Consider the following 12,862-nt stretch of genomic DNA (forward strand, 5'->3'; position numbering starts at 1 on the left):
GGTATTGATAAAAGTGGGACTATCAACAGGCAAATCAAACTGGATCTTGTCTTGTGTAAAGTCCTCGAATTTTGCTGTGATTGTAAATGGTCTGCCAACAAGTTTCTTTCCGACCCACGGGGCTTTGAGACAAGGGTGCACCCTTTCTCCCCTCCTTTTCCGTTTGGTTATTGATTGCATGAGTCTTAAAGTGAGGGATTTGAGGATCACAGGGGAATTAACTGGCTTCAAAAGTACCAGAACATCCATAGTATTGTGTCTATGCTTTGTGGATGATTTATTGTTTGGTGGGACAAAAAATATCGGAGTGGAATATCTTACATAGGATCATCCTTTCCTTTGGCATGTCGACTTGTTAATGATGAAAAACCACAAGTCCTTTTTTATTTATGGGAATAGTGAGGATCCGATAATCAGATATATTTGTGGAATTTTTATTTTTAGAGGCAGAAATATGGATTTAGGCTTTGATTATCTTGGTTTCAAACTAAAGCTAAATAGTTATAAAATCAAAGATTAGGACTGACTAATTAATAGAATGGAAAAAAAAAATTACCGGGTTAGCATCACGTGTGGCTAATGAGGGGGGTAGGTTGATACTGCTAAAATATGTACTACAAAGCATGGCGGTCTGCTGGATGCAAATTTTCATACTACCAAGGGAGAATTTTCACTGGTTAGAAATTAGCATGGAAAAGTTCCCGAGGTTAGGGGCAAACAATCGGGAAAGATCCACTTGGTAATATGGCCAATTCTGGAAAGGACAATCAAGGAGGGAGGTTGGGGCATCTTAGATTTGGGCTCTTTCAATAAATCGCTAGTAATAAAGAATATGTGGAGGGTATTTACTGGTACAAGCCTTTGGTCCAAAATCATAAGAGAAAAATACATGTGCGCTCTAACACTTGCTTCTTGGATTCGTAAATGGATCCAAAATCTCAACAAATAAGTCGACTATCTGGGGAGGCATAAGGAAATAATTACATTGGCTTTTTATGTTCATGAGATGGGAAGTTGGTAATGGAACCCAGATTGAGGTGGGAGTTGATGCCCTGAAAGGGATGATAGGGAACCATTTTTATCGTTTTGTTTACTTGAAATCATCCACCAAAAGGGAATTTATACTCTTCATCAGTGCATCAATTATGATAACAATACCTCCAGATTGCATGGGGGGAAATAGACAGATATGATGGAAATTGTTGGGCCATATGCACTAGAATGGGACCAATATCTACTACAAATTAGACAAGTTGGTACTTCGATCACCATTGGGGAGGATCGTATGGTATGGGATGGAAATTTTAAGAAGGGGCAACCATAGGTAAAGGAAATTTATCATAGAATCCGCAAGCATGATAAGATGATCGATGAAAACACTTGGTTTCAAGTAACCTAGAAAGAGGATCTACCAAAAAAATTAAAGATATTTGGTTGGATGGTACTTAATAACCGGATACTGACATTGTATAATTTATAGAAACGAGGTTTTGTTGGTCCGAGCTTTTGCATTCTATGAGAAAATGAACTAGAGGATGTCGAACACCTGTTCCTTCTCTGTACACATGCCATGGTTGTCTGGAAAGGTGTTCTCAGTAAATATAATATCCCATATAGAAGTTAATTTATAGAAAGATCTTGTTTACTTTATTGGTACAAGAACCATAATAAACACAGTTTTCTCCCAATCTATATTTTTTGGTCGATTTGGAGAAGCAAGAATGCATACATTTTTTAATAGAAACAATTTTTGTACATAGGGACATCATTAAATATGTGGAATTTTTCAATGAGGTTGGCCCTGTAAAAATAAAGGTGAATCATAGACAGGTCAAATCCAAAAATATATGGAGGGTTTTCTCGATGGGTTTCTTTGATGGTGCCTGCAAGAAGAGAAAATGTGGATGTGGGGTTTTCATTAAAATCAGTCCATTTTTCTACTATCATTTATGGTGGGAAGGAGGTACAAGAACCAACAATAGAGCAAAGATTATTGCCTTATGGGGTGTGTTATCAGCTGCAAAGAGGTTGGGAACTGAGAAACTGAAAGTATACGGAGAAGAAAATAACATCATCAATTGGATTAAGGGTCACAATGATTTCAGTCCGCATATACTATCAAATTGGATGAAATTTATTAGAGTCCTGATAAATTACTTCTAGCACATCCACTTTGAACATGTTTTTAGGGAACTAAATACAATGGCTGACCTCCTATCCAAAAGAGGTTTTAAGGTGGGATCTGGTAAGATCTTATATGCAGTTTTTGAAAACCATGTTAAGATAAGGGATGACTACATAAATTTCATATGAGGTTACTAGCTTTGGTCCTATGTCACAAACATGCTTTTTGTAACACGATTTTTGTATTCCACTCTGTTTTTTTAGACTAGCATATGACGAGTCTAGTTATAAACTTTTGATAGGAAATATACAGGGGAAAAGCCCATATTCCATAACTTTGGGAGACTATGAGGAGACCTGTAAAATCAAGTAGCACAAAAGATAATGGTACACGATGAGTTGATTACTTTTTGTAGAATAATAATTTTGTAAATGGGATGGGTAGAGAACAAAAGAGATACTAAGAAGCATGACATTTGTACTTCCTCTTTTATAATGAAATGAAGTGTTTTTTTTACTGAAAAAATATATGTATAGCCCAACATCCCCCAAATAAAATTATGTGCACATGGATGGAGTATTAGGTGCCCCAGATAGGTTCTTCATTAATTAACAAGAACGCATTGGCATCTGATCTGCCCTTCATTTCCAGTAAGAACACCAATCCTACCCATCTTCTCCATCGATCTTCCAAACTCCAACAGAAACCAAATTGAATTCGAGTCCATTGTAGCTGAATTTACTAGGGCCATTGTAGTTGGATCAGTGAGGAGGGAAACATCTGATCCAAAGAGTCCTCTTATCTTCTTCAAGTTCACCTAGTAGTGGTTGTCAAATGTTCTGAAGCTTTCGGGGTCCATCGCCACTATTTTGGTCCTATTCTCTCTAGGCTTACACTTTATTTTCTGTTGTTGGGCGTAGGATTTATCTAACGACAGATCCACGTCTAAGTTCGTAGTGAAGTTGTAGATTTTGTTACTAAAAATGGGGCAGTGGGAAGTGCCAATAGTGTGTGCACCAGATAGCACAACCATGTCCTTCACATTTAAACCTTTCCTCACAAATGAAGACTTCAGACGCTCCAAGTTTGCAAAAGGGGGAGGAAGGTTTGTCAGTGCCTCATTCAAAATCGATACCACACCATCCCTCCATCTTGTGGGTAGTCTCCACAGCATCCCTCTAAGCTGCCACAAGTCATTTAACCATGAGGTTGTTAGTACATTGAAGGATTGATGATCATGATATCCTATAGATGAAAGTGGTGAATTACTACTGAATTTAACTTAATTGTAGATTTCAACAAACAATTACTTACTATATCAACTGCATCTCTGGCAACCAATGTAACAATATAAGCAAATGTGTTGAATTACTACTGAATTTTACTCAATTGCAGATTTTAGAAAACAATTACTTACCATATGAACTGCATCTCTAGAAACCACTGTAAGAATATCAACACAAGAGGCAACACCAAGGCATTGCTTTTCAAGGTATGCCTTGGCAGCATCAATTACTTGATATCCCCCCAAACTCAAATTTGGATAGCGTCCTTTTCAATAGCTTGGTTGTTTTTCTTTGTATTCAATAATAAAGACACATCACATCCCTCTAACCACATTAATGAACTTATCGTTACAAAACTGAAAACAAAATGAGGAGGAGAGGGGAGACCAAAAATATTACTTGTTAAATTTTTTTACAAGTGGCAGAGGAGAGGAGTTTCCCTCAACAAATTAGTTGTGGAGGTAAAATCTCCAGTTGCGAAAATAAAATCGAAACTGGATAGAGGCTTAAAACATAATTTTAACCCATGACAAAATAGAGTAAAAACAGAGTGGTTGTTGTAAAAATAGTGTGAAAGTCTAAAACCATATCACAACAAACCAAACTTTAGATTATCATATAAAAACATAGGAAAACACATTTGCATGATAACTGGAGATTGAAGCCCCAAGTAAAACAAAAAAATATTATTGTGATTTACGCTTCACCAAGGGTTACAGAGTAACACATGCACTAGTACAAAATGACTAATTAGTTACTAAAAAACAACTAAAATTTTCATATAAACGACCATTTTTCAGTGGGTGACCAATAGTAGCTAATTTAGAATATCTTATAACGCGACCAACTTTTAGTCATTTTTAGCTTAGTCATTAATTGGTTTCCTCAATTTTATCACCTAGTAGTATATTTAGTTATAAATTTGGTCATTAATTTTTCATTGGTTTAGTCATTAATTGTTGCAATTAATGACCAAATATATAACAAAATATATTACTATATGACTCAAGAAAACCAATTAATGACCAAAGAGATATGACCAAAACGTTGGTCGTGTTATTAGATATTGTAAATTTGCTACTAATAGTCATATATATGCAAATTTTAGTCATCATTTAAAACCAATTAATGACCAAAGAAATATGACTAAATTTTAGTCGTGTTATAAGATGTTGTAAATTAGCTACTAATAGTCGTATATATGCAAAATTTAGTCATCATTTAATAATAATTTTTTTATCATTTACAGTAGTTAATTTTTGTTTTTGGTATTGTCATATTCATTATATTATCAACTAATTTAGTAGTTTCTATTCATTTCATTTAATTTCATTCATAATCATTATAAATGACTAATTTAGTCGTATATTCATTTTAATCATATTCATTATTAATTAATATAAATTACTAATTTAGTAGTTTTAGATTGATTTTATGTGTTTATTATTAATCACCATAAATTAATTAGTATGATTTTGCAACTAAATTTTAAGTAAATGTCATACAATGTGCATGTTTATCTAATATGATAACACAAAGCTACATATGTTAATTACAAGACTAAATAATATCAAGTGAAAATAAAATAATTTCAACCATATAAATTTTATTATATAAAATATCAAGTATTAAAATATGAGTTTCCAACTTAATATGGGTTGGGCTACAATTTATACATGAAATATTGTTTCATCATTTCAAAACATGATCACTATGTTGCAAAGCATTGCAAGTGAATTCACCAACTCTAAAGGCTTGACCATCAGTTTCTATGAGTGTGTCTTATGCAAGATATTGGCTCTAAGGGTATCACTAGATAGATTCTCTTCTCTCTCTCATTTTGCATTTGTCACTCCAGTGTTATTGTTCTCCTCTTTCTTCAATTGTTTCTTCTTACCATCAATATTTAGTTCCTATCCTGAAAATGAAAGAAGATACAATGGAGAGTATAAGACATGAAAGATAATGAATACTTGAATATAAAATAAAGTATACTATAAAAGATTTATATGACATATACCTCAACATTCGATAGTGGCCACTATGTTGCTAGATGACCTGTATAAACAAAAAAAATAAAATGTCACCATAAAAAATGGAATTGGAGGGGGATTCATCATGATGCTAGGATTTTTTGTGTGTACACACATCATATTGCTCACTTCTAATTGTATTAAAAACAAAGAGTATTCACAATGACATGTAGTGACATGTGGGTGTCTATTTGACTCAATGATATGCTTGATTTTTTAACCCATTCAATAAATGAAACTAGAGACTTTAGAATGAAACTCAATTGTACCTGAATGTAACAATAAGTATTTGTAGCCTCCTGGTCACCGATGAGCATCAAATCACACTGTGAAAAATTCCTTGCATTATGATAATTTGGTTGCACCTGCACTAATACTCTGTAGTAGTCCCTTGACTTACCTATAGATATAATTTTAGAAATAATCCTACTCCTGCAATTCTTCCCTATATGGATCATCTTTGTCCCCCCTATTGATAGTTATTTTTCAAGGCTGTTGGGTTGTGTGATATTCGTTCCATGACTAGCCCATGTAGTTAACCGGGGGGTTAGAGGGAGGGCGGAGCCCCCCCTTCGTTGTGACGATTGCGTAGCAAGGGGAGTCACAGGGGGTTTGAGGGGTGCAGGTAACCCCACTCTATGGGGTCCAGGGTAGTGCCCTGGAAAATTTTGGTTTTGGACCCTATGTTAGGTTGGGGTGACCTACCTATGGTTTTGTGCATGTTTTTCGGTCCATGGTTTTGGACGCAATGTTTTCGGCCCATGGCATTGGATGCTTCGTCATGCATAAATATGTATTGTAACATTGGAAGTAATATAATGAAAAATCAAGCTGGTAGTCCCGGTTTTGGGATCCAGGGGAAAATCTCTATGTATATGTGTTTTATGTGTTATTCTCTCACATTGTTTATTTTCTGCGTTTTAGAATTCCTATGAAGGTAATTTTTGTACGGGGTTAAAACCTACATTTGGTATCAGAGCTGTTTTGGCTTCAAGGGGACACCTTTGTTGCTGAGAGGTTTCGCTTGGGCCTGTGGTAGACCCCGTTTAGTGGGAGATATGCGAGATCGTTTTTGGTGATGAAAGAAGATGGCGAGTAGTGGAAAGATAGAGATCAACAAATTTAATGGTCATAGTTTTGAGTTGTGGAAACTCAAGATGGAGGATTTGTTGGTGGATAAAGATCAGTAGATTGCAGTAGATCTAGGTACTAAACCAACGAGAGTGTTTGATGATGAATGGAATAAGTTGGATTGAGGGAAAAGAGCACAATATGATTGTGTGTCTCAGATTCAGTATTGTTGAATATATCAGGGGAAGTTACGGCAAAGTATTTATGGGAAAAGTTAGGGACTTTGTACCAATCTAAGCCTCTGGTGAATAAACTGTTCTTGTGGAAAAAGATGTATAACCTGAGGATGAAAGATGGAGACTCGGTGACAGAGCATCTGAACGCATTTAATACTGTGGTAAGTCAATTAGCATCTGTTGATATTAAAATTTCAGATGAAGATAAGTGCATCAGTTTGTTGTGTTCTCTACCAGATTCGTGGGATAGTCTAGTTATTGCAATAGGTAGAAATGAAACTGCCTTGCAGTTTGATGAAATAGTCTCATCCTTGCTGTCAGAGGAGATGAGATGGAAAAATATGGAGAGTCAGAATGGTGATGCCTTGTCTGTACGAGGACGGTCCCAGAACAGAAAAAAAAAAAAAGTCATCGAGTGGGAGATTTAAATCTAGTGGGAGATCTAAATCTCCAGGAAAACTTGCAAAGGTGGTGTGCTGAAAATGTTGAAAGGAAGGGCACTACAAAAGGGACTGTAAATCTAAAGCTCCTGACAAAGGAAAGGGATCTGATGATGCTCCTTCTACAGAGGTGAAAACCACCTCAGATGAAGGTGGGGATGTGTACTTGGCTTCTTCAAGTACACATGTAGATCATAAGGCATGGTTGATTGACTCAAGTGCATCCTTTCACTTCACTCCCCATAGAGAGTGGCTCTGCGAGTATGAGAAATATGATCGTGGTGATGTCTTCTTGGGGGATGACAGGAAGGCTAGAATTGTTGGTCACGGAAAAGTAAAGTTGAAGTTGCAAGGTGGAAGGGTTAGAACACTTCCAGGTGTTCTGCATATTTCTGCATTAGCCAGAAATCTGATTTTTGTAAGCAAGCTGGATGATGCAGGTGTAAAAATAGTGATTGATAAGGATACCTACAATATGGTTCAGGGGGCATTGGTATTGATGCAGAGAGTTCGAATTGGAACTATGTACAATCTGCAAGGTAGCACTATTGTTGATGGGTGCAACAGTTCCGTGGTTCCTAAAAGTGGAGAAGAAAATCAAGTGGTCTCTGGAGAGAAGAACATGCTGTGGCATCAAAGGCTGGGACATATTGGAGAGACAGGCCTTCAAATACTTCATGGTAAAGGTATGGTAGAAGGTATGAGTAATAGCTCTTTGGATTTTTATTTTTGTGAAAATTGTGTATATGGGAAGCAGAATCGGGTGAGTTTCCCCTCTGGTGGTAAGAGGGCGAAACAGATATTAGAGCTTGTGCATAGTGATGTGTTTGGACCTGTGAAGGTTCCATCACTGGGTAAGTCTATGTACTATGTATCATTTATAGATGACTTCTCAAGGAATAGATGGATATATTTCCTTAAGAATAAATCTGAAGTCTTTGACGGGTTTAAAGAATTTAAGGCTCCAGTGGAAAACTAGATAGAGAAGAAGATAAAGGTGCCGAGGAGAGATAATGGTGGAGAGTTTTGAAGTAAGGAATTTGAATAATTCTATAAGAAGTGTGGTTTATCATGGCAGAATACTACTCCATATACACCTCAGCAAAATGGAGTTGCAGAAAGAATGAACAAGACGTTGATGGAAATAGCAAGAAGCATGCTCAGTGGTGTCGGGTTAGGACATGAATTCTGGGCAGAGGCGGTGGAGAGAGTATGTTACCTAGTCAATAGATCACCTTCATCAACATTGGAGGATAAGACTCCACAAGAGGCATGGACTGGTAGGAAACCCTCTCTTTCACATTTGAGGGTATTTGGATGTGATGCATATGTACATGTCCCAAAGGAGAAACGAACCAAGTTGGATAGTAAATCTGAAAAGTGCATCTTTATTGGGTATAAGGGTGGTTTAAAGGTTATAAGCTTTGGAAACCAGTAACAAGGAAGGTTGTGTACAATAGAGATGTGGTGTTCAGAGAGGTGAAAGATGTTATTAAACATGAAGTCCAACCAAAGGAAAATTGAGAAAATAGAGTTTGAGCTAAAGGAGGAAGAATCAGACTCCATATCAGAGGAGGAATCAGAAGATGAAAAGCCACAAACTCTGAGTCTGAGAAGATCAATTCGAGAAAGAAGGCAGCCAGAAAGGTATAGTCCATCTACTTTCTGTTCAAATTTTTCTTTATCTATTATTGATGATGATCCCAGAACTGTGAAGGAAGCAGTAGATTCAGAGGATGGAAAACTCTGTAAAGAGGCCATGGTTGATGAAATGGTATCTTTGCACAAAAATGAGGCTTGGGATCTAGTGGAGTTTCTGGCTGGAAGGAAACCCATTGGAATCAAATGGGTGTTCAAGAAGAAGACAAATGTAGAAGGAAAGGTGGAGAAATACAAAGCTCGGTTGGTAGCAAAAGGTTATTCCCAGGTGTCGGGAATTGATTTTGGTGATTTTTTTCTCTTGTTTCGAAGGTAACTTCTACTAGATTACTTTTATCTGTTGCTGCTGCTTTTGATTTTGAGGTAGAATAGATGGATGTGAAGACAACATTTCTTCACGGGAATTTGGAAGAGGAGATCTACATGAAGCAACCTGAAGGCTTTACGGTGAAGGGTAAGAAAGAACTAGTATGCAAGTTAAAGAAGTCTCTCTATGGGTTAAAACAGTCACCAAGGATGTGGTATCATAAATTTGATACATTTATACAGGGACTTGGCTTCACCAGAAGCAAAGTAGATCATTACGTGTATTTTAAATTAATTGGTGATCGTGTTATTTATCTGGTCTTATATGTGGATGATATGTTGTTGGTTGGAAATGACAAAGAAATTATCTAGGATTTGAAGACCCATTTGTCCTCCAAATTCGACATGAAAGATCTTGGTGCTGCAAACTATATTTTGGGCATGGAAATTAAAAGAGATTGGACAAAGAGGAAGCTCTGGTTAAACCAGAGGAAGTATGTCGAGACAATATTGCATAGGTTTAATATGTAGGATAGTAAACTGGTGAAGGTTCCTATTCCTGTAGGTGTAAAGTTATCTGCTGAACAATGTCCAAGAAGAGGAAGAGGACATGTCATGTTTTCCATATGCAAGTGCAGTGAGTAGTTTGATGTATGCGATGGTCTGTACTAGACAAGACATTGCACATGCAGTGGGAGTATTGAGCAGGTTTATGTCAAAACTAGGGAAGGAGCACTGGACAGTAGTGAAGCGGGTTTTCAAGTATTTGCGTGGCACCAGTGATTATGGTTTGTGCTACCAAGGAAGACTAGGATTGGACAGAGTGTTGGATATTCGTGGCTTTGTTGATGCAGACTGGGCTGGAGATCTGGATCAGAGAAGATCTACAAGTGGGTACGTGTTTAACCTATTTGGAGGTGCAGTTAGTTGGATGAGTAAGAAACAATCTGTAGTGGCACTATCAACTAGAGAGGCAGAATACATGGTAGCCACTCATGCAAGCAAGGAAGTAGTTTGGTTGCAGAGATTGTGTTCAAGTATGGGGTTAGTACAGGGAGCTATAAGGATAGACTGTGACAACCAAAGTGCAATTTTCTTGGCAAAGAACCCTGCATATCATTCAAAGACAAAGCACGTTGATGTTCAATATCACTTTGTAAGGGATATGATAGAAGAAAAAAGGGTGTTGTTGGTAAAGGTGGACACTTTGAAGAATACTACAGATGCATTGACAAAATCTATGAGCTCAAAGAAGTTCTCTTGGTGTAGAGAAATAATGGGCATTGCAGGGTTGGATAAATGACTAAGCTCTCTTGTGGCCCTTTGTGGAAATAAAAGAACAAGTGGGAGAATGTTGGGTTGTGTTATATTCTTTCCATGACTAGTCCATGTAGTTAACCAAGGAGTTAGAGGGGGGACGGAGCCCCCCCTTCGTTGTGCCGATTGCGTAGCAAGGGGAGCCACATGGGGTTTTAGGGGTACAGGTAACCCCACTCTATGGGGTTCGGGGCAGCAACCCAGAAAATTTTGGTTTTGGACCCTATGTTAGGTTGGGCAGACCTACCTATGGTTTTGTGAATTTTTTTCGCACATGGTTTTGGACGCGATGGTTTTTGGTCCATGGTATTGGATGCTTTGGCATGTATAAATATGTATTGTAACATTGAAAGGAATATAATGAAAAATCAAGTTGGTAGTCTCAGTTTTGCGATCCAGGGGAAAATCTCTGCGTATATGTGTTTTCCGTGTTATGCTCTCGCATTATTTATTGTCATTGTTTTAGAATTCATATGTAGGTAATTTTTATACGGGGTTAAAACCTAAAAGGAAACAAAATAGAACTCTCCAATTGCATCATCACCTTTCAAAACAATGCTCGAGTATTTCTAGGTGATTGTTGAACTAGTCTCTACTCAGGTCCATGAAATCTTTGATTTGTCTTGATTACACAAACCCCTTTTCGTAATAAAATTATAAATCCCAAATCTGCATTCCTCATCCCCGACATACCAATTCTTTATAGTGGAATACTTTATTATTGATCGCTTGGTGCAATAGAGATCCACTACTGTGGCATGGAGATGATTGATGTCATAATATGGTACAATTCATCCTTCAATATATGCCATAGAAATCCTCTCACCTCACATAGCTCCTCTCATTTAAAAAATAAGAGTTTTGTCAAATTCCTAGTATCCATCTCATTCATCCTTAAATAAGTGGATATATCCATGGGTGAAAAAGTGTGCTTGGAGATTTAATAGAAGGAGCTATCACTAAAAAAATAAAAATACAATGCAGCATAATAGTTATTAGCAGGAGCAACAACCCTACCAAGCTACTTCCTAACTAGATAAAGATACTCCTGAATTACCTCTTATAACGAACAAAAGATAACCTCAACTACCCATAGAGTCTACCTATGCATGGTAGAAATGAAAACACTATTGAAAACAACATCTACAACAACGTTTAGTCATCTCTTCTTCTAGTCAAGGGCATGCCCAACTTTTGAAAAGTATCAAGTAGGTTGGGGTCCACCTCATCCAGGATCCTCTTCTTCTTCTACCCTCTATGTTAATTAGGTTCAAAATAATACCAAAGGTATTCAAAATTGATGGGTGAGTAAAATTTATCAGACCATTGAGTTCTTCCATTTTTAATCATTGTCTGGAAGAATTGAATCTAAATTGCAAAAGCTGTTTAGTTTCCTTCTTTTTAGCTGAAATTAACTTAAGCTTTGGAGAGTTGTAAGGTTTAATGGATCTAAGTATATTCTACTTAAAATATAGTAACATGGTTTAAAAATTTAGGGATTGAGATTAGAATCTAAGGATGAAACATAAAATATTTTATGTTCATGATTACAAGAAATTTTAATTTCATGTAACAAAGTTTGAGGAAGGTCTAGAATTTGCATCATAGCAGAATTTTTTCTTGCATCACTTGAGCCCTTTTAATTTGGGCATGGTAGGGTCCATTAGACAAACAATCAACCACTAAAAAAGGGTGAAAAGAAAAAAATAAAATTTCATGCATTCTGACCCTAGAAAAGTTAGGGAGGATCGAACTGATCTGTACAATAAGGACATGCAAAATGCTTACTTCTCCATTATCTTTTGATGAATTGTTGGCCACAATCAAGATCTGCATTATTATAATAATTAAACCCTTTGTACAATAAGGACATGAAAAATGCTTACTTGTGCATTTTTTTTGATGAATCGTTGGTAGCAATCAAGATCTGCATCATAATCATTAAACTCTCAACTCTAGATAAAATTTATGATTTGATCACATAAACCCTCAAAATTATTTACCCATAAGAATGAAAATCCTCTTTAGTAAAAAGGAAGAAAAAAGTCCAAATTCATACCCATGTACAAATTACCAAAATATCATAATCATTAAACCCTCAAATCTACATAAAATTTAAGCATTGATCATATAAACCCTCAAAATTATTTACCCATAAGAACATAAATCCACTTTAGTAGAAAGGAATAACAGAGTCCAAATTCATACCCATGTACAAATTACCAAAATATCCACGTCCAATGACCTTGCCCTTATCAAAAAAAAATATCGATACCTAATGACCTTGCCCTTACCAAAATCATTAAACCCTCAACTCTAGATAAAATATCAATGCCTAATGACCTTGCCCTTATCAAAATCATTAAACGCTCAACTCTAGATAAAATAT

General features: G+C 36.4%; 1 pseudogene; it reads right to left on the reverse strand.

Annotated features, from left to right (window-relative positions):
* Nucleotides 1-2,729: 2,729 nt before the first annotated feature.
* The window catches only part of LOC149141700 (peroxidase 27-like), a 114,729-nt pseudogene continuing 104,596 nt past the window's right edge, over nucleotides 2,730-12,862 (reverse strand).

Source organism: Pinus tabuliformis, chromosome X (genome assembly GCF_031772625.1).
Source record: "Pinus tabuliformis cultivar Carrire ecotype Pingquan chromosome X, CPIR1, whole genome shotgun sequence".
Classification (NCBI taxonomy): Eukaryota; Viridiplantae; Streptophyta; class Pinopsida; order Pinales; family Pinaceae; genus Pinus; species Pinus tabuliformis.